General features: G+C 38.8%; 1 protein-coding gene across 11 annotated transcripts in view; it reads right to left on the minus strand.

Moving 5' to 3' along the window:
• Nucleotides 1–25210, minus strand: part of PDE4D (phosphodiesterase 4D) — a 1626844-nt gene that overhangs the window by 119353 nt on the left and 1482281 nt on the right. The gene's annotated exons all lie outside the window — the stretch shown is intronic.

Here is a 25210-nt window from a genome sequence, read left to right on the forward strand (position 1 = left end):
GATCTGAATTTGAATGCCAGCTCTACCATTTACTAACCTAAACAAGTCACATTATTTCTCTGTGTCTCAATAGCTACTTCCTGAGGTGTTCTTACAAAAAACACAAATAAATAACCCATGTAAAGAACTTTGTAGGGTGCAAGCACATAGTGAGCATGAATTGAGTTTTATTTCTCATCATTATCATCATCTTGCTGAACTTTTGTAAACTCACCTTCTCCAATCTTTTTCTGCTCTAAGGTGCTCTTCTAAGCTGCTTTCCTCCTCAGCTATCCCCTGGACTTTCAGTAAGACAGGGTAAAATCATGCCTGCTTATCTTCTTTCTCTTTTACTGATCCTTCACTGAAGTGAAAGTAAAGGAATAAGAACACAATACACCCACCCACAAAGGCACAAACAATAAGGGAAACAAATCAGCAAAGGAGAGATTTCTACTGATTTCTTGAAATCAGAAAATAGCTAAAGTGCCTTAGCATAATTGAGGAAATGGTTATGGAGAGTAAATTCCAAGAGAAAGTGAACTAATGTGTTCTCCCAAATCCAGAAAGACTTACTGCTTGGAGGCAGTAGACACTAAGGAAGGCAGGAGTTTAGCAAGGGGCTGAAAGTGTATTAAAATTATATGGAGCCTTTGAATCCAAACTAACTACTTCCCTTACTGGCTGGAAGCAGAATTTTTCTTTTTTGGAGGAAATCAGCTAGAGATATTTGAAAGTGAGGATAGTAGGCACTGTAGCAAACTAGGAGAGGCTGCAGGTTGAGAAATAGGTGCTTATTTGAAAGCCTATAAAGTTTGCAAAAGGAAACCCAACTTTTTTATCTGTCATGCTCCCCAGACATTAGCAGTCAGTTATATGCCCCAGGCACAAGTCTCTCAGGCAGAAAGTGGGGTATCCCCAATCATGACTTTGGGGAAACATTTCAAAGAACACACCAGCTTTGATTAAACAATCTATGATGCAACAGTGCAATCCTACAGCTGATGAGCCCTATCCATGATCACAGAACTTTTGACATTGTTTCTTGCCATCATTGCCATCATTGCTTTGTTTTGTGTGTGTGTGTGTATATGTTCCTGTATATGTCTTGCTTTTAACTAAGAATGAACAGCCTCTTAAGGAAACTCTCCATAATGAAGAAGAGAAACTAGAATAAGCAAACGTCAACTGAAGAAAGAAATCTACAGGAAAGAGAGAGAGACAGAGGAAAACCTCAAGAGGATAATAATCTGTGACCTTAGATAAAATGCACTTCTGACATAAGAACATACACCATAAAAAACGAGAGGATGAGGCCAGGCATGGTGGCTCACGCCTGTAATCCCAGCACTTTGGGAGGTCAAGGCAGGCAGATCACGAGGTCAAGAAATCGAGACCACCCTGGCCAACATGGTGAAACCCCACCTCTACTAAAAATACAAAAATTAGCTGGGCATGGTGGTGGGCACATGTAATTGCAGCTACTCGGGAGGCTGAGACAGGAGAATCGCTTGAACCTGGGAGATGGAGGTTGCAGTGAGCCAAGATTATGCCACTGCATTCCAGCCTGGCAACAGAGCGAGGCTCCATCTCAAAAAAAAAAAAAAAAACAGGAGAGAATGAGAGTGCTAAATTATTTTTAAATCATGGCCAAAATAAAGTTGGAAAATAAAAATGTGAACAAATCTTCTAGAAGACCAAAAACAAAAGGACAAAAAAAGAAGAAAACAATTAAGAAATTAAAGGATATGATCTAGGAGGTCCAACTAACATAACAAGAATTCAAGGAAGAAAGAACAGAGAAAATGGAGGGTATAAAATTATCAATGAATAAGAGCAAACATTTCAGAACTGAAGGACTCGTATGTCTGGAGTGAAAAGTTCCACTGTGTGACCAGGGCAATGGATAAAATGCAGACCAAGACAATTGATCATGAAATGTGAGAACTTCAGTAAAGAAAAGAAGGTCATAAAAATTTCTACACAGAAAAAGATCAGGATTTCACCAATAGAAAATACAGGAGTGATGCCCACAAAATGTTGAAAAAAATACATTTTTAGCATAGAATCCAACTGCAGTTAATCCATGCCTGAGACAAAAAAAAGGTTCAAACAAAGGGCTGCCTCTGAATAGTATATAGAAAAGATTTCTGAATAGAAAATCTTAAAAACTAGCTTTTATCCCTGACTTTGATACTAAATGTAGAGTCAGGCAAAAATTAGGGGTTTTCTTGTCATTCTTCTGAGACTCTGGAGCTCCTAAGACCAAAGCTTCTTTTATGCTAACACCATTGAATCTCGGAATCAAGAAGCTGCACAAAGTTATAGAGATTGCCAGGCTTCATGTTTCTGGGAAAAAAAGTACTATTTTTTTCATATAACTCAGACCTCTGAAAAGATGGGTCAATGGGCAAGATGCCACGAGAAATCAAAGTCAAATACTCATTCTGAAGTCAGTTTTGCTTAGACTTTGTATACCGCCACCAAATTTTTCAAGTCATCAGAAATATAGCTAAGAATGAGTGACTTTTTACTATTAACTAATGACCCACCATTCAACGATCTTGTATGACAAAGCAGAGGAGTATCTTATTTTTATGCTTATTAAATTACAATGGAAAATGTTAATTAACAATCTCATAATGAGGCATTCTAGATGCTTATTCTTACCTCAAATGAATGGAACAAAAAATAACCAAATTAAAAAGATGAAGACAAAAGCCTTTCTTGGTATTATAGTATTCTTTTACAAAGGATATGGTTTATCATAGTAATTGATTCCCTCTGTTACACTAGAGATACTATTATATTAAATGCCTAAAGGTTAAACTTAGGTAACAGTGGAGCTATAGTTCTTTCAGAAATAAAATAATTAAATAGCTATGTAAGCCAAGAAACCTTACTTTGAACATTTCTATTGTACCGTCTCATTATTTCTGGCTGCCTGATTAGTAAGCAGTAAACTTGGGTAATAGCTTTCTTCTGATATCACTTCAAGTCTACTCTTGAGTTCTAGAATTACCCACAGTACCAGGACTTGACTTGCACAATATGCTGAACTGTTTATAACATTAGGCTTTCCCCTCCTAATTCTCAAGACCATTTTGATAACCAGCTAAGGCTGATAGTATCAACAAGTACAAAATAATTATAATAATCATTTTTTCTTAAAATAAGGGTTTCCAGAAACAGAAACTAAAACAGAATTCAGGCTAAGCTCCTAAATAGGCTATCTCAGGAATTCTCAGCTCATTCCTGATGAGGATAGGTTGCTTTTTATTTCCCTTAAGTGTTCCTTATTTATTTCATAAATATTACTTAACTATGTACCATGTGCAAAGCCCTGTGATAGTTAGCTAGTTACTGTGGAAGAAATAAGGGGAGTGCGAACATCTAGCTTTTTTCTTCAAGGGAGATGGGGGAGTCTCTGGAAGTTAGTGGTAGGGGCACCTACAGAGGAAATTTCTGAAAAGGAGGAGCTGAGGAAGGTGAGGATGAGGAACTAAGTTGTGAATAAAGGAAGGTCAGAGCAATGGTTCTTTTGATAAGACTGGAATGGGATTTGTTTTTAGCACTGCTCCCCTTTCCCTTAACAGTCCCCTTGAGCTATAAATAAATGTTAACTGGCAAAGTTCAAGTAGACAATAAGACTTTAGAATCTACTAGCTAACTGTGATCAATCTGTCATGGAGCCCAATATACAAGGAGAGGTTCTATTTCATCAAGAAATATGACTGCACTGTTAGTGGGCAATTGGTTGTTATGAAGGTCCAGCATTTATTTCTTCTTCCTTTTGGAAAATAACACCTGATTTCCTTTGGGGAACATCCCCATGGTCAGATGGGACCACTGTGATTGATTGATTGGTCCAGGAGAGGGTTTATACCCTTAATTATGTGGGAGCTACTAGAAAGAGATGCTCTCTTTTTTTGTTGGACATAAAAAATCTAGAAAGGTATGGCACTAGATTTCTGACACTGGTCTGTCTCATATGGACAGAGCAGTGAATGAAGCCAAAAATGGAGAGTTCTTCTGATATCAGGCATCAGGGAGAAAACAAAACAAAAGAATAAAAATGGAGGAGTTCAGATACAGGACCCATAGACAGAGGAACTAAATCCTCACGAAGCATTCTAATTGAAACAGTATCTATGGTCTACCTAAACCTCATGGGAACCACATTAAATGGTATAAAGCCATTAATATACCATATGTAGAAGAAATACATCCACAAGGACATCTTACCAAGTGTGAAAACAAGTGTGTAACAACCATTTATTGGTGTATAATATTATAATCCACAATGTCAGATTTTACTCTTTAAATTCACTAAGAAGCATTCTCAAAGGAATAGAAGAAACAGAGCTGGCTATCAGTTAGGGGAACTATTTGTGTAAATATAAATAGAAACTTCAAAATAAATTTCTTAAAAGCAATTTTCACTTTCTGAAAGTGTATATGGAATTGGCAAATGACAAGGATTGTGATCATTGCTATACATGCAAGTCAACAAGCAAAACTAACCAAAAAGAGACAAACAGATACAAGAATAATGAGGCAGTTCTGATGACCAAAAAACACAACTTTACAAGACTGTTTGGGTAATTTATTTTGACTGGTAATACATGATGTCAGTTTATTTTATTTAAGCCACAGCAACGTTTGTCTTCCTGACCATAGATATTGCATTCCAGAAAAGTACAATACGAAGTTTCAGATTAGTGCTGGGCTTAGTCACACACAGAGCTGTAGTAGGTTTTCTAATCCCCTGCTCACTGTGTTTCACAAAAATCTCATCCCTTCTGCCCTCCAATCTCTAAACACACATCTAAGCAAATCACACCAAAGCATAATCATTTAAGAACACCATAACTTGACAATTAAAATTTGGCAAGCAGAAACATTGAAGCAAAACTGAGAAAAAAATCATATAATTATCTTAGAAGAAAGCTTTTCTCTTAAATATTATTTTTCTTCCCATTCAGCATGCACAGAAGCAACCTTTGAGCACTAATGTGTTCCTTTTTAGCCTTTGCCTGTTTGTTTCAAAAACAAGAGGAGAAGAGTCTGCTTAAAAGCCAAATACACTGATAAATGTTTACTGATAAAATCTTCCAGATGGGACTACTTTCAAGGAAGGTCAATTACAAGCCTTGTGTCTCTCCTTTTAATGATATCCTTTAATGATCCCCTTCCTCTCCTAGGAAATTAAGTCACAAAGGCAACTTAGGCTGAGAGTGACCCGGTAATCCTCATAATCACATTGCAATGACAGACAAGAAGATCAAAGTACAGGTGCAGTGAGAAATAGGGTTTTACATCCTATTATAAAATGTGAACTTGCTATTAACCAAAGATCAAAGGTACCTCCAACTCCCAAATTCCCAACTTCCAATATTTTTTAAATTCTGTGGTTTTCTGGATTAATAAACTTTCCCTAATATTCCCCCTCCCAATTTGTGCTAAACATTGATGGTTTTTTCTTCACATATGGTGATTATGTTTTCATAAATGCAATAACTAATTTTAGAAATTTGGTAAATTGTGTTGAAACTCTAATAGCACTAAGGAGTTCCCAACCTAGTTGGTAAGCTATTGTCTCCAATATGCAAAGAGAAAACCTAGCAACGGAAATTACATAAAGATAACGTCATGCTAATATGCTGGTTAAAAAGTAAATTAGGCATCTAGTAACGGCTTCAATAAGAAAGAGGTTTATTTTTATCTCATATTAAGAAAATCTAGGCTGGGCATGGTGGCTCATGCCTTTAATCCCAGCACGTTGGGAAGCCAAGGCAGGAGGATCACTTGAGTCCATTAGTTTGAGACCAGCCTGGGTAACATAGTGAGACCTCATCTCTACTAAAAATTTTTTAAAAATGCTGGGTATGGTGGCACGCACCTGTGGTCCCAGCTACTAGGGAGGCTGAGGTGGGAGAATTGCTTGCGTGCAGGAGGTTAAGGCTGCAGTAAGCCCTGATCACACCACTACACTCCAGCTTGGGTGACAGAGAGAGACTCAAAAAAAAAAAAAAAAAAAAAAGGAAAAAGAAAAGTAAAGAAAATCTAGAAACAGGTCAAGGTTGGAATGATGACACCATGTTTATCAGGGACCTAGGTTCCTATTATCTTTTGATCCACCATCCTTAACATGTGCCTTCCATTCTCAGTTTTGCCATTTAGGTTGCAAGATGGCTGCTGATGCTCCAGCCAGCACCAGCACCGAATCACTACTACACAAACAGGAGGAGGAGTAAAAGTGAGTGCTTCTAGGCAGGAGCTCCCTCTGCTATCATGTAGCTGGCTGCATCAATCTCTTAGAAAGTCTGAGAAATGCAATCTTTGGACTAGGCAGGTGTCACCAAATATAATTAAGATTCACTCAGTCATCTTTATTATATTGGTTACTAAATGAACAAATCTGTAAGGATATTCAGTTGGCACCAGCATTCTTTGTCACACCATAGAATCATTGATTTCTCAATACTGGAGGGAATTTGGTCTAATCCCTTACTTAGAGAAAGGGAAACGGAGAGCAGAAAGATTAAGAAATTTCCCCCAAAGGACAAAACTGGTTAGCTAAAGAACTAGGTGCAGAATTCATACTCTTGATCTATCAGTAAAGATCCAGTTCTTTACTGACAAAGCAAACTTCAGTGAGGTCAGCCCAGGAAATTCAGCTAACCAACATGAATAAATAACACGTCTTACTACCTGGGTCAGACCCTGTGACTCACACTTCAGGCTTTACAGTCATAACTGCTCATACGCTGTAACATCCACCCTCTTTGGTTATAAAGTGAGAATCATCATATTCACCACAAGTCATGTACATGTTTACATGGCCACTAAATAACCAACAAAATGAGAGATATGCCGCAAAATGTGACAGTACGAGTTGCTGTTTGTAAAAGAGAAGAATGTTCCACACTCATGGGTAAAAATTGGTACTTGAACTTCATGAGTGACTCTAGATCTTTTATGGTGGTGGCTTTTTAAATACAGACAAACACATGATTATGGTATCTCCCAAAACTGACATTCTCAAAATAACACACACCATTATACAAAAGAAGTTTGAATGTTTTGAGGCTTTTTTGCTTATAAGCCATTGCTCTTACCTCTTATCTCTTCGATTCTGGCCATCACTTACTTCCTCAGACTCCACCCAGCTGCATTCTCAACAAACCACAGTCCAGGATCAGAACTTCTATAATGCATATGCTTCCTTCAGCACTTTGAGATACATTATTAGGCCCTGCTCTTATGTTTTACTTCTTTTATGTTTCAAGCTTCTTGAGGGTAGGGCCAATACTTTCTTTATTTTCCATAACACCCCTCATATGAAAAAGATTCTAGCATTCTTTCACAATGTCATGCTTAGAACATTCCAACATTTTCCCAACCTATCTCCCTAACTGCTTCCAGTGGTTCCACTGACTCTCTTCTTTCACCCTTACTCACAACATGGATTACTCCAGTGATTGCTCAAAAATACGGAGCAAAGCAAGCCACATTTCTACATCTTTGGCAGTGTGCCACTGTCTATAAACTTTTTAATAAGGTCGCCCTAACTTGCTTTCTCACATAGTCTTATTCCTTGCCATTTCCTCTGTTTGCACCCTACATACTGTAAGTTACTCTGAAATATTCATCTTTTTCTACATGCCTGTGATTTTGTACATGTAGTTCCCTTTGTCTGAAATGTCCTTTCTTCTTTCCTTTATGGAGATTCCAAATGGCTTCCAAGTATATGTCAATTATTATCTATGAAAGGTTTTGTTATATATATCCAGTATTTTCTAGGGGATGGAAGCTTAAACAAAAAATAACTTGAGCATTACTCTACACACACTTCCATTATGACATCTTAGTCTATTTGGAAAACTCCACTCATATAGAAATTGTGTTTATTTCAGTTCACTGTGAATACAAGTTCTGATACACAGGAGCTACTCAATAGTTGCTGAATGAATGAATGTCAGCTTTCCTAAATAGACTTGAATGACTTTCTTGAGAGTCTAACTGCTTGTCATAATACATCTTGTCTCATTTGATTCTAGTTCCACAGAGGCTAGCATAGTACTTAGATGTAAAAATTGTTATATCTCTTTTGTTTTTCCAGTTAATCACTGGAGACTAGGGCTGCCCTTTCAATAGGAAATCTAATATCTCTCTTTTTGAAAACTACCCCTCTTTCAAATAGCTCAAGAACCTCAGGGATTATTCAGTCTAAAGCAGAGTCTTGCTTCTAAACTTCAGGTGTAGAGAGGATGGCAATTGGTATGAAGGCTTCTGCCACTGCCATGTGGTATCACAGTGAACTATGGTCCTGTCCAGTCCTGTGTCCTTGCTAGTTTGGTTCTCCATGCCCAGCCTTGGACTCCAAGAGTTCAGCTCTTTGATTTAACTCATTTAGTATAGATCAGCCCTCACTCAACAATCTAAGATGCTCTTGAGCAAGCAGCTTAGGTTTCCCCTTCCTCTACACAGATACATTAATTCCTCTAGGGCCCACTGTATCAGTATTCTCTCCCAACAATACACCATGGGACTGCCCTTTTTCGTCCATTCTCATGGGTTTCCTTTGTGCTTCTAATTGTGGGAGAAAGTGAGAAAGTGTTTTTTCTCCTGGTAGACTCTTGCATTCTTAGGTAATTTGGTTCACTCTATCCTCAAACTGTACCAAGAGGAGGGGTAGCTTTTAATAAGAAGGGGGAAATTTTGTCACACTCTTTCTCCAAAGAAAAAGATGACTACAGGCCTTATGTTTATATAGCTAAGGGAGTCCACTTAATGATTTTTCCAAAAATAATAAATACACAAACCCCTAGCAGGTTTTCCAACAGTAGAGTCAGAAGTGGAGAGTCAGAATTTCTGCCTCTCCAGGCACCCTCTTACATAGGCATGGTAATGTTTATTGAAATTCACTATAAAGGCAAAATTGGATGAGGACAATTGAGAAACTCTTGTCCTAAATATCTTTTCCTGACTGGTCAAGGAAACAGTGAGTCTAATAATAAACTTCCTTTTTTTTTTTTTTTTTTTTTTAAGTGCATAGCCCTACCAATCCAATAAGACAAAAGAGATTCATTCCAAAGGAAAGATCTGGCATTTCAGGATCACATTTAAGTAGGAGAGGATGCATACAATAATAATACATTTCAATTAGACGACAAAGTCAGCCATAGGACACAGTACCAGTAGTGTCTTTTCCACTAAGAACTGGGGAAGGGAGGCTTAAAATGCACCTTATGTTTGTTTAGCAAACATGCCAGGGAATCCTTCCTTCAACTGTGCCCATCGAGTTGAGCTACATGCATACAACATAATCCAGGAAGACCACCCCAAACTGAGGCTTTATTTACTAATTTGCATTGCCTCTAAAACTGTGAATTTTTTCCCTACTTTTTTTTTTTTTTTTTTTTTTCTCAGACAGAGTTTTGCTCTTGTTGCCCAGGCTGGAATGCAATGGTGTGATCTCGGCTTATCACAACCTCCACGTCTTGGGGTTCAAGCGATTCTCCTGCCTCAGCCTCCCGAGTAGCTGGGATTACAGGCATGTGCCACCACTCCTGGCTAATTTTGTATTTTTAGTAGAGATGGGGTTTCTCCCTGTTGGTCAGGCTGGTCTCAAACTCCCGACCTCAGGACCTCAGGTGATCCACCCGCCTCGGCCTCCCAAAGTGCTGAGATTACAGGCGTGAGCCATCACGCCCGGCCCCTACATTTTTAATGCCTCTAAAATCCAGATATGTTTTCATAATCAATGGCACCTCGGACTTGATGAAATAAAGTAATCAAATAGTCTTAATAAATCAAATACTTTAAAAAATATAAACAATTTAAAAATTGTTCTAAGACCTGGGTTCCAACCTCAGGATCTGGATGTGACCATACTGTTATATTAGTACATAAAAGCAGAGACACAGACAATAGTGGTATCCCTTCAAAGGGGAAAAAGCCTGTCAGCTGAAGATGATAGAGGAACCCAGTGCTTCTCAAAGGGGGTTCCTCATCCAGCAGTTCATCAGCATTGGCATCACTTGGGAACTTGTAAGAAGTAAAATTCTCAGGACCCACCCCAGAAGTACTGAATCAGAATTTGTGGGGCATAGGGCTCTGTAATCTGTGTTTTAAAAAGGGCATGAGTTTGAGAACCACTCATATAGTAGCTAAATAAAGAAGATACTTGGTCAGTATACACTTGGCATACCTGGGGGAGGGGCAGCATAACACTTAACAGCCAAGTGTTAAGACTACCCTAAAAGGAGGAATCTGAAAACCCAATGCAGGAAAGCTCTTTAAAGTCTACAGTCCCTAGTTTCTGACTCCATATATGTCAAAGCAGCTTCTAATTAGAAGTTTGTTTCCCAAGGGGCTGAACTATAAGGACAGAATGAACTGATCTGGCCAATATGGTATCCTGTCTACTTGTCAATATATTTCTCACTATGAATTCTCTAATTCATGTTCTTGCTCTTGCATAAAGTTCATGAGTTCTGAGTGTCAGTAACAGCACCTGATCTAATTGGGTTCTGAGAAAATCAATTCTGAACCTGAAAAACTAAAGGTCAGTCTTTGAAATCTGTGTATATTACAAAGACCCAGTGTATTTCAAAAGGGCCCAGTACATACCTAATAGTCATTTAAATGGAGTATTTACCAGGTCAAGAGAAGTGAAAAATTAAGGGCAATTAGGTCAAGATTGCAAACTAGCAATCCTGAGGCCAGATCTGGCCCACAGATGTGGCTTGTTTGGCCCACACACGTTGTTCAAAAATGGGAAGTTTCACATTAAATATTGGATTTCTTCCAGTCTTAAAAAAGCAATAAAAAGATTTGACAATAGGGAGCCCACATCCTGGCACTTGAGCACTTGCCTGGAGCTAGGCAGAAGCTGTCTCCTTTAAACAGGTTGTAGCTTCCAGGCCACCCCAGTCCCAGGAATCCTTATTGACTTCTGGCTGGCAAGCTTCTCCCTTTATGTGAATATGATCTGTCTGACCCCTGGTACATACGAGTTTGAAGATCATTGATTTACATAATCATTTTTCATGGAACTGATCATTAGGCTGATTTGAATAAAATGAATTACTCAGAAAATTAGCTATATTTTGTACCTTTATAGCTATTTGTATGTGTGAGCAGGGATGTAGAGGTTAGTTATTTTTAAAAACAGACAGTCGTGAAGGCAAAGATTGCCAGGTAGAGTATAAAGAGTACCAGCCTGGGCTGTCTAGATTTGGATTTGCCGCTTACTAAATGTAAAACTGTCCCTCAGCCACGGTTTACATATCTACTAATGGGAATGACAATATTTACTATACACAGGGTTTATGGTGATAATTGACTTAGATAATATATGTTCAAGACTGTATAGAACCTCAAAAATGTTAATTGAATTAAATTTTGACGGTTTTGTTATCTGAATTTTACTTTAGAAATTGTTCCTAACAGACTATAAACTTTTGAAAAAAAAAAACAATCAAAATTAAACCTCAATAGTCTTACATTGTGATAAGACAATGGAATTAACATTTATTGACTGTAAACTATGAACCAGATAGTATGCTGGGTGCTTTAAATACATTGTCTCATGGAACCCATAAATAATTACTATGAGTTAGTATTATCTACCTTTTACACATTAAAAGCCAGGGCTAGAAAAGTTTAGGTAATTTACCAAAGTCACACAGTAAGCATTGGATAACCAAGGTCCATCTTACTCCAAAGCCCTTACATGTGTGATTACTGTAGTGTTTCTCAAACTAGCCTGATTATATGAATCATAGGCTAGTAGTTAAAAATATAAGCTCTCCTATTTATTTCCAAGCTTACTGAACCAGAATCTAAACGGATACATAGCCTTGAAATGTGCCACGTTTTACCATGGCCCATGTAATTCATCATAGCAGCAAGGAAACTGCTTAAGAAAGCTGTTAAGAATCAGAGTAAGTAGAAGAAGAATTACTTTGTGTTATACTCAATAGAAGAAAGGAAGGAAAGGGGGAAACTAGGAAGAAAAGGAGGGAGGGAGAGGGAGGAAAGAGGGAACAAAGGAAAGAGGGAAGGAGAGAGGAAAAGAAAGAAAGGAGGGAATGAAGGAGACAGGCAGAAAAAGGTCCTGGAGCTAAGGCCTATGGCATTTGAAGGATGATGTGAATGCACTTACTAGATGGATGCTTTCTTTCTAACTGCACCCAGCCTGTTTACTGCAAACATAAGGGATCAGCCAACAGGAAGCTCAGCTTGCCACCGCAGAGGAGTAAAGCACTTTGAACTACAGGCATCTTGTACACCCAAATTACATACTGTGATACACATAGTATTTGAGCTGTTCCGCAAGACAGAAGCCAATTATTCTTGGCACATACTTCTGTCGTGCTATCCAAATCACCATCCCTCACATGTGGATCTGTGCCACATCAAACGCACCAAGTTATAAATTCCTTAAACTCTTTGAGATGAAAGTCAAATGTTGGAGAAAAAGGATAGTCTTGTACATATACCATATAGCCGAAAAGATGTGTGCTTAACTTAGAACTGCTGGGTCTATTATGAGAAACCGGGGCAGCAAAATTCTGCCTTAGGAACTTTTCAGAGTTTTGTAAACTGAATTTTTCCAATGTAATTCAGTATTATCATTGCCTTTTCAAATCTTAGTTATTTCATTTATTGTATTCATCTTAAAATAATTTATTTTCCAGCCTCTCCCTTTAAACGTTTTTAAGCACAGTGGAAAAACATAGACACTAAAACAATGAGTAGAGGCTATAGATACCATCAAATTCTATTGAGAATCACAGAAACCATGCATATGTCCTGACTGGTAGTATGATTTGATAGTCAGATCAATTAGTTAACCCACTCCTCTTACCCCTTACAAATCCTGAGGTTATGGGATTTAATCAAAACTCTCAGGTGATATGAAAACAGAAATCTAATGATAATTGTTAATAGTAGTATAAAGAATTTAAAACATAAATCCTGCAAGATTAAAAAGCAGAAAGTGGGGTATTAGATGCACCATCTTTGTGCTTCTTAAGCCTTAAATATGCTGTGGAAACTCCTAGAAATCTTGTGAAATTGCAGATTCTGATTTAGTAGTACTGTATTTCTGAGTTCCAAGATTCTGATTTCTAACAAGTGCCAGTGTGACTGGCCCAGGGGTCAGACTCAGTAGCGAGTGAGTCAATTTAAGAAGGCTCACATTGGAGAAGTTCTAGAGACACGACACAATCTCCCCATAGGAGGGAGTGTGACCTAACACTAGTATTAGCTAGAAAAAATGCAAAGATGAAAGACAGATGAAAGTGTTCATATAAGTGTCCAGTTTCTCCAGAAGAAATGGGTTACCTATGAAACAGAAATATAATCTTATTTTTGTTTTAATGTGAGAAGAATTCTAAGAAAGTAAACAGATTTACAACCAATACATAATTGGGTTTCTCAAATTTAAGAACCTGATGAGGATACTGGATCATCTACCCAGAAAAATACAGATAATGTACATGCACACACTATACACGCACATCTGTATACAGTTTCAGGAAGTTCACTGAGCTTCCTTTGGAAAGGTATGAACTACCTAAGGGCTCATATCACAATTTAAGACTACCAATGCACATGTGCAGCTGGTACAGAGGAACAACTTGTAGTTTTAAGACTAATTGATAGAGGGGGCAATTTAGAATCTGCTTATGTGTTTGGTGACATTATTGCACAAAGGCTTACGATTTCTCAGTCACTTCTGTAAAATATAAACTGGTTGAGATGTACATTTTTCCAAGGTAAGACATTAAGCATCTTCATATTAGGTAGGAAAAAACCCACCACCTTAAAAAGTTAAATATATACTACTTCGGAAAAACACAAGACAAAAATCCAGTTTTGAAAATGACTGCACAGTACAGGGGTTTCTGAAGATGTAAAGGGCAATTGTTGTTTTATGCTGGTAGCATACATCTGCTTTTTTTCTCCAATAATTTTGAACATCCCACCACCTGCCTTTTTAAAACTAGTAAGAAATTATGGTTATTTAGAGTTGTCCTTTAAAAGCCATAGAAAACCAGTTAATGTTTTTTCAAAAAACAGTTATTGATCACCCAATCTTAGATAAGCAACTTAAAATCTAGAAAGTGAGCTACATCTGTGTGTGTGTGCATGTGTGTGTGTGTGTGTGTGTGTGTAAAGTTATATGTCAAGACATAATATGAAATATAGACATAATGCTATGAGAGTGCTGAGGGCTTTTTCTTTCCTTTTTTTTTTTTTTTGAGCTGGAGTCTTGCTCTGTCACCCAGGCTGGAGTACAGTGGCATGATCTCGGCTCACTGTAACGGGCGCCTCCTGGGTTCAAGTGATTCTCCTTCCTCAGCCTCCCACGTGGCTAAGATTACAGGTACTCACCACCACACCTGGCTAATTTTTGCATTTTTAGTAGAGACAGGGTTTCATCATGTTAGCCAGGCCAGTCTCAAACTCCTGACCTTCAGTGATCTTCCCCTCTCAGCCTCCCAAAGTGCTGAGATTACAGGCATGAGCCACTGCACCCGGCAGAAGTGATTATTTCCAGCATGAGATAATAGGGATGTATGAAGGGAATCACTGAGATAGCTCTGAGCTGGATTCAGTATGAGTAGGATTTCAATAGACGGAGAAGTAGAAGGGGGACATTTCATGTAAAGGGACTCCCAAAACCAAAGCATTACAGAGCGTAAGAGTGGAGGGAAGCATATGCTGTTTGGTTCAAGAAGAGGATGATATTTCATCATACTTGTAATATTACTACCTGTATAGGCTCTTCTTGACTTGGTTTGCTTTAACCAATAGAACACACAAAATTGGCCAAGTGCCAGTTTTGGGCTTAAACTTTAAGAAGGCCTGGCTTTTGTGCTTTTGGCAGCCCTGAGTTGCCAGGAAAGAAATTCTGACCACCTTGCTGGAGAGTTCACATGAGGAATCCACATGGAGAGAGAGAAAAGCCCTGAGACTACATGAAGAAAGACAGAAGGCACATTTTCTTAGCTGAGCCCAGCCTCCAGTCTACTGCAAAGTGACTGCAGCCATATTGGGGACCATGGGTAAGACCAGCAGAACTCCCCGGCTGATCCCAGCACAGACTGCAAAATAGAATGGTTGTGTTTGAAGGCATCACTTTCTAGAATAGTTTGTTATGCAGCAATAGAAAACTGAAACTGAGTGTTTACTAACATTTTAAATCACTACTGCCTTTTGATAAATACAAAAAGCGTAAACCCAACTGGAGCTTCGGATGTAGAACTGTCCTTCTACACTCACTAGTCAAGACTTATTTTGAATTTTATTATTTCATATCCTAATCCTAAATTTTGTTTAGGATACAAAGCTCTAGGTTTCTTCTTTTTACAAATGAAAACCATTATAAAAGTAAATAACCATTAAAAACCATTCCCTGCATCACCTCTTCTATTGCTCCTCCTTAACAGCAGCACTTAGATGGATTAGTGCACATGTGTATGTGTACACATGTATGTATATGTGTGCATGTGTGCATGGTAATATTTGGTCATAGGGAAGATTAAGAAAAGGATTAGGGCTAAAAGGCTGAACATAGGGTGAGTTTCTGTGTTTATCTTCTGTTTTGGAGGGAACCTAGGACAGTGTTTCTCAAAATTCTTAACTTAAAAACTATTGGCCAGATGCGGTGGCTCCCACCTGTAGTCCCAGCATTTTGGGAGGCCAAGGCGGGCCGATCGCTTGAGGTCAGGAGTTCTAGACCAGCCTGGCCAACGTGGCAAAACCCCATCTCTATTAAAAATACAACAACAACAAAAAATTAGTCAGGCATGGTGGCGAGTGCCTGTAATCTCAGCTACATGGGAGTCTGAGACAGGAGAATCACTTGAACCAGGGAGGCAGAAGTTGCAGTAGTGAGTGGAGATCGTGCCACTGCACTCCAGCCTAGGCAACAGAGTGAGACTCCTTCTCAAAAAATGCAAATAAAAATAAAAAAAAATTAACAAATTCATAGGAACTCTGTGTATGTGTGTGTGTGTGTGTGTGTGTGTGTGTGTGTGTGTGTGAGATATAGGCCTGCCTATCCATACTGAAACAAATTTATAAAAGTTTTTCCCTGTGTGTGATACATTCTCATTTATTTCTACTCTATTCCAGTTCTTTTTTTCTTACTGATAGTTGTGACTCACTATATCAATTTCATAATGCACATAGAGGTTGAGACCCTCAGATGAAAAATACTGTCTTAAGGGGCATTAATCATTAAAAAAAATTCGTTAAATCCTGTATATGCCATACATTGTTCTAGTCCCTTGGATAAACCAGTGATAAAACAAATACAGTTCCTTCTTTCATGGACAAAATAGTCATTAAATAGCAATCACAACAAAATATGAACAAAATATGATTTGATTGCATTCATAATAAATGCTGAGAAAGAAAAGTATGGGTGCTATGAGAAGCTCTGATAAGGAGACTTCACTGAATCTGGAGCATTTAAGTGGATCTGTTCATGGATGCCAAGTTAAGGAAAGCCCAGAGTAATAGAGGTCAGTCTCTAGAACATTTCTGGTCTGCCAAGGGCTAGCAGAGGACAACTGCAGGAGGCTGCTGAATAAGCCAAGTGGGGTGTAAGCTGGGCTGACATTCCGCCCAATCCTAAAGCTGGCCTTAGGGGCCGGTGCATGCTGTAGCCTGTTGGGCCCAGCTCATATGAATCCTTTCCAACAATTTTTGGCTTGTGGGATCTAGAGAGAAGAGGTCAAGGAGCAACAGTGAAGTGTCCCCCTTACAGTCCAGAAGTAAGAGAAGTAAAATCATTTACCATCTTTCAGGGGCAAATTATGAGATCCATCTAGAGTTATGAAAAACTGTGTCCAAGAGACTCCCAGGCTGGACGCTGACAGTAATTACTTGAAGGTATTAACATATTTGGAAAAAGAAAGTTCCCATTAGAATGAGGGTGGTTGGCAAGTAAATCAAAGACAAAGGAGACTTGACTTGTACTGCCCATGGAGAGAGGGAGTGCCTGTATGAGCCTCAGGAGTGTGTGCCCATCCTCCTGTGATCTCCCTACTGCTCACATGGATGTCCTAGGTCCTCAAAAACCATGACCACTCAGTCTTCTGATCATATGTATATATGTCTATTCTAAATCCATGCTATGTACTATTTAGCATTCTGAACTTACCCACAGAAGGAGAAAGTGTATGCTGGCAAGGCCAAAACACTTTGTAGCTTTTAAGGAATCAGCTGATACTCTGGCTTTAAGGTTCTTGTGAGCTTTTGAGAGTTGGAATCAGCTTACTCAGAGGCTGTGACAAGATCACCTTTCTGAGACTGCTTGGTTGAGGACAGACTCTGGAGTATAGCTAATTCTCCAAGGAAAACACTACTCTGTAAGGACCTGTCTGGGTAACCAACTGTCTTTCCCTAGGCGATACTCCTAGGTAACCCCTAACCTCCAACTACATACCATTTTAAATTTAAAATTTCTATAAGGTAGCACCTCCAGTATGTATACAGCACACAGTTAACTGTTGATGAACACTGCCTAGGCATTGTTTCAAGCGCTATGTAGATTATCTCATTTAATCCTTATACCAAGGGAGGTGCTTTTGGTATTCCTCTTTTACCACTATGAAAACTGAGGTTAGTTGAGCATGGTGGCTCATGCCTGTAATCCTAGCATTTTGGGAGGCTGAGGTGGGTGGATCGTTTGAGCCTAGGAGTTTGAGACCAGCCTGAGCATCATGGTGAGACCCTATCTTTACAAAAGATACAAAAATCAGCCAGGCATCGTGGTGCGTGCCTGTAGGCCCAGCTACTTGAGAGGCAGAGGTGGGAAGATCGCTTGAGCCCAGGAGGCAGAGGCTGCAGTTAATTGAGATGGTATCACTACACCCCAGCCTGGGCAACAGAGCCAGACCCAGTCACAAAAATAAAAAGAAAAGAAAAGAAAAAAAAAAAAGAAAAGAAAAGGAAACTGAGGTTAGGAAGCATAAGGTTTCACAGCTAGTAAATGGCAGGGTTGGGATTCAGGGCAGCCTGATTCTAGACTGGAACCTTTAACCAATTTATGACATTGCTCCTGTCAGTGTCAAAAAGTCCATTTGTATCTAAACTGTGGCTTGCAAAGTTACTTTTCTTTAAAGGGAGAGAGGGAACAAATGACCTCTATCTGTATGCTTTGATAATCTATACACCTTTCTTGGTGTCTCATAGAACGTTAATGTTTTCTCCCATGGGATATTCAATGCTTCATGCAAACTAGTGAGAAGTGGCTCAGTTCTCTACCCCAAATCTCGCCTTTTCTTATTCTGGCTTTTCTGTAGTCTCACTGGGGATAGTCCCTGCAGACTTTCTATTTGCCTCCTTCCAAGCTATGACTATGCAAGCATGATCCTGGAATTGCAGAATGGTCAGCAAAATGCTGGCTTATTCTCTGGGGAAACTCTATAGTTTTCTGGGGAGATCATAGAAAGCTATTTAGGATCCCACTTTCAAATAGGCTCTTGAGGTTATGATTGTTTCCTGGATGCTTCCTATTGTGCAACTGCCCTAATATACAACTGGCCATTTATACAAATTCAATTTATAACTAAGACATTGTTTTGAGAAAAAAAAAAAAAAAAAAGCCATCCTTTCTTTCTTTTTTTTTTTTTTTTTTTTTTGAGACGGAGTCTCACTCTGTTGCCCGGGCTGGAGTGCAGTGGCCGGATCTCAGCTCACTGCAAGCTCCGCCTCCCGGGTTTACACCATTCTCCTGCCTCAGCCTCCGCAGTAGCTGGGACTACAGGTGCCCGCCACCTCGCCCGGCTAGATTTTTGTGTTTTTTTAGTAGAGACGGGGTTTCACCATGTTAGCCAGGATGGTCTCGATCTCCTGACCTCGTGATCCGCCCGTCTTGGCCTCCCAAAGTGCTGGGATTACAGGCTTGAGCCACCGCACCCGGCCCATCCTTTCTTTCTTGTAAGAAACTTACGAAGTGTGGGATGTTTGAATGTGTTCTCCACTACATTTTTGTATTATAAATCTCAAGGGGAATGAGGCAGAGATCAAAGCCACAGCTTTCCAAGACCACAGAGCTTGATGTCCTTGATGTTCCTGATCTTCTAAGTGAAACTCTCAATTATTTGGCAATGAAAACAAGGCTTTTTTTTTTTTTTTTTCCCAGGGTCAGGGGTATATTTTATTTTATTTTATTTTATTTTATTTTATTTTAAATTATACTTCAAGTTCTAGGGTACATGTGCATAACGTGCAGGTTTGTTACATATGTATACTTGTGCCATGTTGGTGTGCTGCACCCATCAACTCGTCAGCACCCATCAATTCATCATTTATATCATGTATAACTCCCCAATGCAATCCCTCCCTCCTCCCCCCTCCCCATGATAGGCCCCAGTGTATGATGTTCCCCTTCCCGAGTCCAAGTGATGTCATTGTTCAGTTCCCACCTATGAGTGAGAACATGCGGTGTTTGGTTTTCTCTTCTTGTGATAGTTTGCTAAGAACGATGGTTTCCAGCTGCATCCATGTCCCTACAAAGGACGCAAACTCATCCCTTTTTATGGCTGCATAGTATTCCATGGTGTATATGTGCCACATTTTCTTAATCCAGTCTGTCACAGATGGACATTTGGGTTGATTCCAAGTCTTTGCTATTGTGAATAGTGCCGCAATAAACATACGTGTGCATGTGTCTTTGTAGTAGAATAATTTATAATCCTTTGGGTATATACCCAGTAGTGGGATGGCTGGGTCATATGGTACATCTAGTTCTAGATCCTTGAGGAATTGCCATACTGTTTTCCATAGTGGTTGAACTAGTTTACAATCCCGAAAACAAGGCTTTTAATGGGAAATCAAAGAAGCCAAATCATCTGTGTAACAGAAACTGAGTAAATTGATAATTCATTTATTCAAGAATGTATTGAGCAACCTAGGATGGCTGAGGCACTGTTGTGTACATATATCTGTATCAGTGAACAAAATAGGTGAAGATCCTTCCCCATGGTAGCTCACAGTCTAGTACAGGAGGGAGATAATAAATAATAGATATAGTAAATTATGTGTTAGAAGGACAGACATGGTATGAAACAAACAAGCACACACACACACAATAGAGCAGACATTGAAAATGGTATTAATGTGGGATGCAGTTAAAAAATGGGATGGTCATGGATGGCCTAATCGAGAAGATGAAACACAAGCAAAGACTTAAAGCAATGGAATTAGCCCTAAGATATTGGGGGAAAGAGCACTTCGTGCAACACCAAGGTCTTCAGATGGAAGTGTGACTGAAGTGCTTGAAGCAGTAAGGAGGCTAATGGGCTGGAGCTGAGTGAGTAAGAGAAAGAAGAGTAAAAAAGAAGACCAGAGATGAAACAGGGGTCAAATTGGGCTAGATGTTGTGGGCCGCAATACTCACTTTTAACTCTGAGGGAAATGGGAGCCATTGCAAGGTTATGAGCAGAGGAATGACATGATCTGCACTGACTGCTGTCTTTTGAATGACTGTAATGCAGCAAGAGGAGATGCAGGGTCTCCTATTAGACAGCCACTGCAACCATCTAAGCCAGAGAAGAGAGTGACTTGCAATAAGATAGTAACGATGGAGATAGTGACAAGGACGCTGGGCTCTGGGTATATTTTGAGAACAGAGGCTTCAGGAGTTCTAATGTATTAGATACGAGATGTTCTAAAAAGAGTAGACACAGGGATATTCTCAAGCTTTGGCCTGAGCAACTGAGATGAAGAAGCTATGGTTAGAGCAAATTGTGTGGGAGGCAGTTGGGGAAATCTATAATTCAACCTTCCCTCCCTTCCTTCCTCCCTTCTTTTTACCCTTCCCTTCCTTTTTTCTTTTTCTTTTCTTTTTTTTTTGAGACAGAGTTTCACTCTTGTTGCCCAGGCTGGAGTGCAACGGCGCGATCTCGGCTCACTGAAGCCTCCGCCTCCCAGGTTTAAGCGATTCTCCTGCCTCAGCCTCCCAAGTAGCTGGGATTACAGGTATGCACCACCACGCATGGCTAATTTTTGTATTTTTAGTAGTGACAGGGTTTTTCCATGTTGGTCAGGCTGGTCTCGAACTCCCGACCTCAGGTGATCCAACCGCCTCGGCCTCCCAAAGTGTCTACCCTTCCCTTCTTCCCTCCTTGTTCTCTTCCTTTCACCTTCCCTCACTTCTTTCTTTCCTTCCTTGCATGCACACCTGCAAATGCCAGACATTATACCCAGTGACACAACAGATACAAGGCATCTTTGCTAGCAAGCTGAATATGAATAATAAAATAGAGGTACAGAAGTGGAATCGATGGTAGGGGACCTCCTATATTCTATTATTCCTTTCTTAAAAAGTTAGATTCTGATATGAGCATACTTGAATAATTCACATTTCTGAACCATAATTCTGTAAATATATCAACACTTGCACATTGATTCTTCTTCAAAAATCATGTTAAACCTAAACTAAGGATTCCATTATTACATTGATGGTATGGTTTTTGCCTACTCTATGATCAAAAACATATCAACAACCCAAAATAATCACTGACATGAATGAAACATTCATTACTACCTCTTAGAAACTGTGTCTTTTTTGTTTCTCTACACACTATCCATCAAAAGTTCTGACAACTTAGCTAACTAACGATATTAGTTATTCCTTTTGTTCTAAGAAACATAAAGCTAAGTGGTACATTCTGGTAGAAAGGATGTCCTAGGGTACAACAAAAGGCAGATTAGCATTGTGTTAGGTGACCAATCTTGGAAACAGATGGCCAAAGTTGGACTCCTGGCTCTGTTTCTTATTACTTGTGTGACCCTGGCCTAGTATTTCACTCCTCCGGGCCTCAGTTTCCACAACTATGAAATAAACTTTCCCGGCAATCTCCTACCCAGCCTTTCCTAATGAAATAAAAACAATAATGTATCCAATCTCACAGATTTATGGTGAGGATTATACAAAGTCCTTAAAGAGCATGGCACACAGTAAGCTGTCTATAAATGGCATTACATATTGAGATATTGAATGTAACTAGGCCATTGTTACTGCTACTACCATACACCAGAAAATTCTCTCCTCCCTTTCCAAGAGCTCATTTTTATCATTGATATTATATGCCCTTTTTGGGGTCATTTTCACTAGCCATTTCTTTCTTATGAAAAAAGCAACAAGAGAAATAAAGTTGCAAAGATGATGTAAATGTTTAACATTATCGGTTAAATAACTGTTAGAACGTAAGCAACTACAAAAATAATTTTGAACTATACTTTGATGCAGAAAATTGTTTTTTTGTTAAATGGGAAAAATGTGTTACAGCAGTAAGTCACCAAATATTATGATCCCTTTAAATATACATAAGTATATATAATATACATATATATGCATATAAATATACATAAGTATATATATACATATATTGTATATTATATATACTTATATATACAAATGTATATATAAGTATACAAACATTTGGGAGGATTTAAAGTATATACTAATGGTGGCAATCCTTACATGGATAAATTTATAGCGTTTTGATGCTTTTATGACATATTTTTATTTTATTTTCTGAACATGATAACTGGGTAGTGTCACCAACTGAGATATATAAGGAGGCACAAATGTAGAGGAAAAGCTAAATTTAATTTTGGATGTGAAGAATTTGATAAACCCATGGGATACTCAGTTGGGAATTTCCAATAAATATTGGGGCTCCAAGCTTTGTAGAAGAGGTTAAGATGGATTTCTATATAAATTTAGGGGCTTTCAGCAAACAGGTGGTAATTAAAATAAGAATGCACAAGTCAGTCTTGGAAGACACGCAAAGTGAGGAAAGCAGGGACTGAAAATGGGATCCTGGGAACCCCAGGTCAAAGGAAGGGTTGGGGGGAAAGGAAAGAAAGAGTGTATAACCTCAAGTAAAGAGGGAAAGGTTTTCGAGGAGGATAGACTGGCAATTGACTTAGAGAAGCTTGATGAGAAATGAACTGAAAAATATCTACTTGGTTTGGCAATTGGGAGATCAGAGGAACTACAGCAGTAGTTGCAACAGAGTGGTGGGGCTGCAAGCTGACTTCCAGGGGGTGGAGGAATAAGTAGGGGGGAAAGAAAATGAAAATGATAAGTGTAAACTTTCTAGAAGTTTGGGTGAGAAAATCAGTAGAGATATGTGGTAATAACTGATGGAAGATACAGGATCAAAGAGGAAGGGAATTTTTTCCTTAGGAACTTCAACCAGTTTTGAAGGAGATGCAGCCACCAAAGAGTAGGTCAAAGAAAGAGGAAGAAGGGGTGATAGATGGAGCAATGTCCAGGAGGAGGCATTGAAGGGGATGGGGATTAAATTTGGAGGTAGTCTTACTTTTAAGCGCATTAAACAGAAATCTTAGCATAATATAGAAGAGCAACACAGATTGAGCAAAATTTAATTTTGTATCTTTTGATTATTTGGGGTCATCAATTTGAACACCAAAAATTATACTCAGTTGTCCAGAGAGGATGCTCTCAGTGTTTCCAAAGATGGTTTGAGCTTATTGCCCCTTTCAAAAAGGCCCCAAATAGCTACATCTGTGGTTTCCTAATGATTTTGTAGATTTTCTTTTTTTGTTGTTGTTTTTAGGCCATCAGCTGACACTTGGCTAATATCAGTTGCGACTTTCCCTGCAATCTCCTACCCAGTCTTTCCTAATTTGCTTCATCCAATTATAGAAGGTTTAGAATCACATGACCAAGCCTGTATGCATCATCACTAAAATATGAGCTACATTTCTCTGGCTAATGACCTGCATTATCTTTAGTGAGTGAACACTGTGAACATCTATTTTGAGTGCTCAGAGACCTCTTTTGCTTCCTTCCTGATGCTGATCTATGTTCTAGAAGAAAGGGGACACTATGAGCATTGCAGGCTGAATTCTTAACAGTTGGGATGTATACTGCTATTAATAATTGAGGTATAATATATATCATGCTTATCAACACATAATGTGCATATAGAGAAAAGGTTAATGTTCCACTCTGAGCTTACTTATCAAAGTTTACTGCTCTTCCACAAAACCTACATGGTTTGTTGAACAATTTCATCAGTCTTCTGCAAGCCATAATCTATGATTACATAAATAATTAATAATAGTTTTAAAATAACTTTGCAATGATTTTGGTTCTGTTTAGATCCCCAACAATGTAAATCCCACAATCTTCTGGAAGATTTATAATTATTAATGGAAAACACATTTCTTATCTCAGTTGATGAATTAGTGCTTGATATAGTCCTAACTAATAAATACATATAATAAATACAATATACAGCCGAAAAATGTATAAAAATGCAGGAAATAAAATGGGAATCTTTGTCCAAATTCATTAGCAACCTGTTTTCAGCATATATAGTACTGAGCTATATATGTACTTTTTTTGAGCATATATAGTCAAGAAGTTAAAATGGCATAAAGCATACAATTCCCCATTATATAATCAGAGTAAACAAGAAGGAATGATTTACAGGAAGCTGATCCCTTGGATTGTTTTCTATGTATATGCTGCATGTAATTTATATTGTATGATGATGATACAAACAATTTTTTTTTGCCTTCTGACCCTAATTTCCCAAACTTTCACAGCTCAGACCTGCAGAGACAGGTTTTGAAAATAACATTTGGCAAGAACATGTGCAAATGTGATCAATGAGCATCGAGGTACATGTATATTTTACTACCTTTTCTTTTTCACTCAGAGTGCTTTTAAAAATCAGCATAACTGCAATAAAAAGAACCCACAACTGCCCTATTATTGAATTACAAAGCAATGTGTGTCGGAAACACCCCTCAGTATTTTAAGAGGGTCAAAAGGAAGATGCTCTGCACGTACTCCACGGCTGCAGGAATTCTGGTGAAAGGAGATACCAACCCAGAGCTGTTTAAATGATGACGCCGCAGCCAGGCAAGAGGTAGGGAGAGTGACTGGAAAGCTGGATTGCAGGCGGAACAATGAATGGTGGGGGTGGTGACAAAGTGGACTGGGAAAGGACAGAAATGACAGCAGGAATGAGAAGGATTTCAGATGTGCTGCTATGATAGACGTCCCATTCCAAGTCTTCATGTTTCAAACAAGTTTTTAAAAAGTTTCAAGAAAGACAACTTTCTGCAAGATGAGAGGTTGCTTTAGGCACCTAATTTCAAGTAACTAACAACAGCTGGTAATTATTCAATACACTCATTAGCAACAATA

Source organism: Trachypithecus francoisi, unplaced genomic scaffold, assembly GCF_009764315.1.
Source record: "Trachypithecus francoisi isolate TF-2019V2 unplaced genomic scaffold, Tfra_2.0 Lachesis_group2, whole genome shotgun sequence".
Classification (NCBI taxonomy): domain Eukaryota; kingdom Metazoa; phylum Chordata; class Mammalia; order Primates; family Cercopithecidae; genus Trachypithecus; species Trachypithecus francoisi.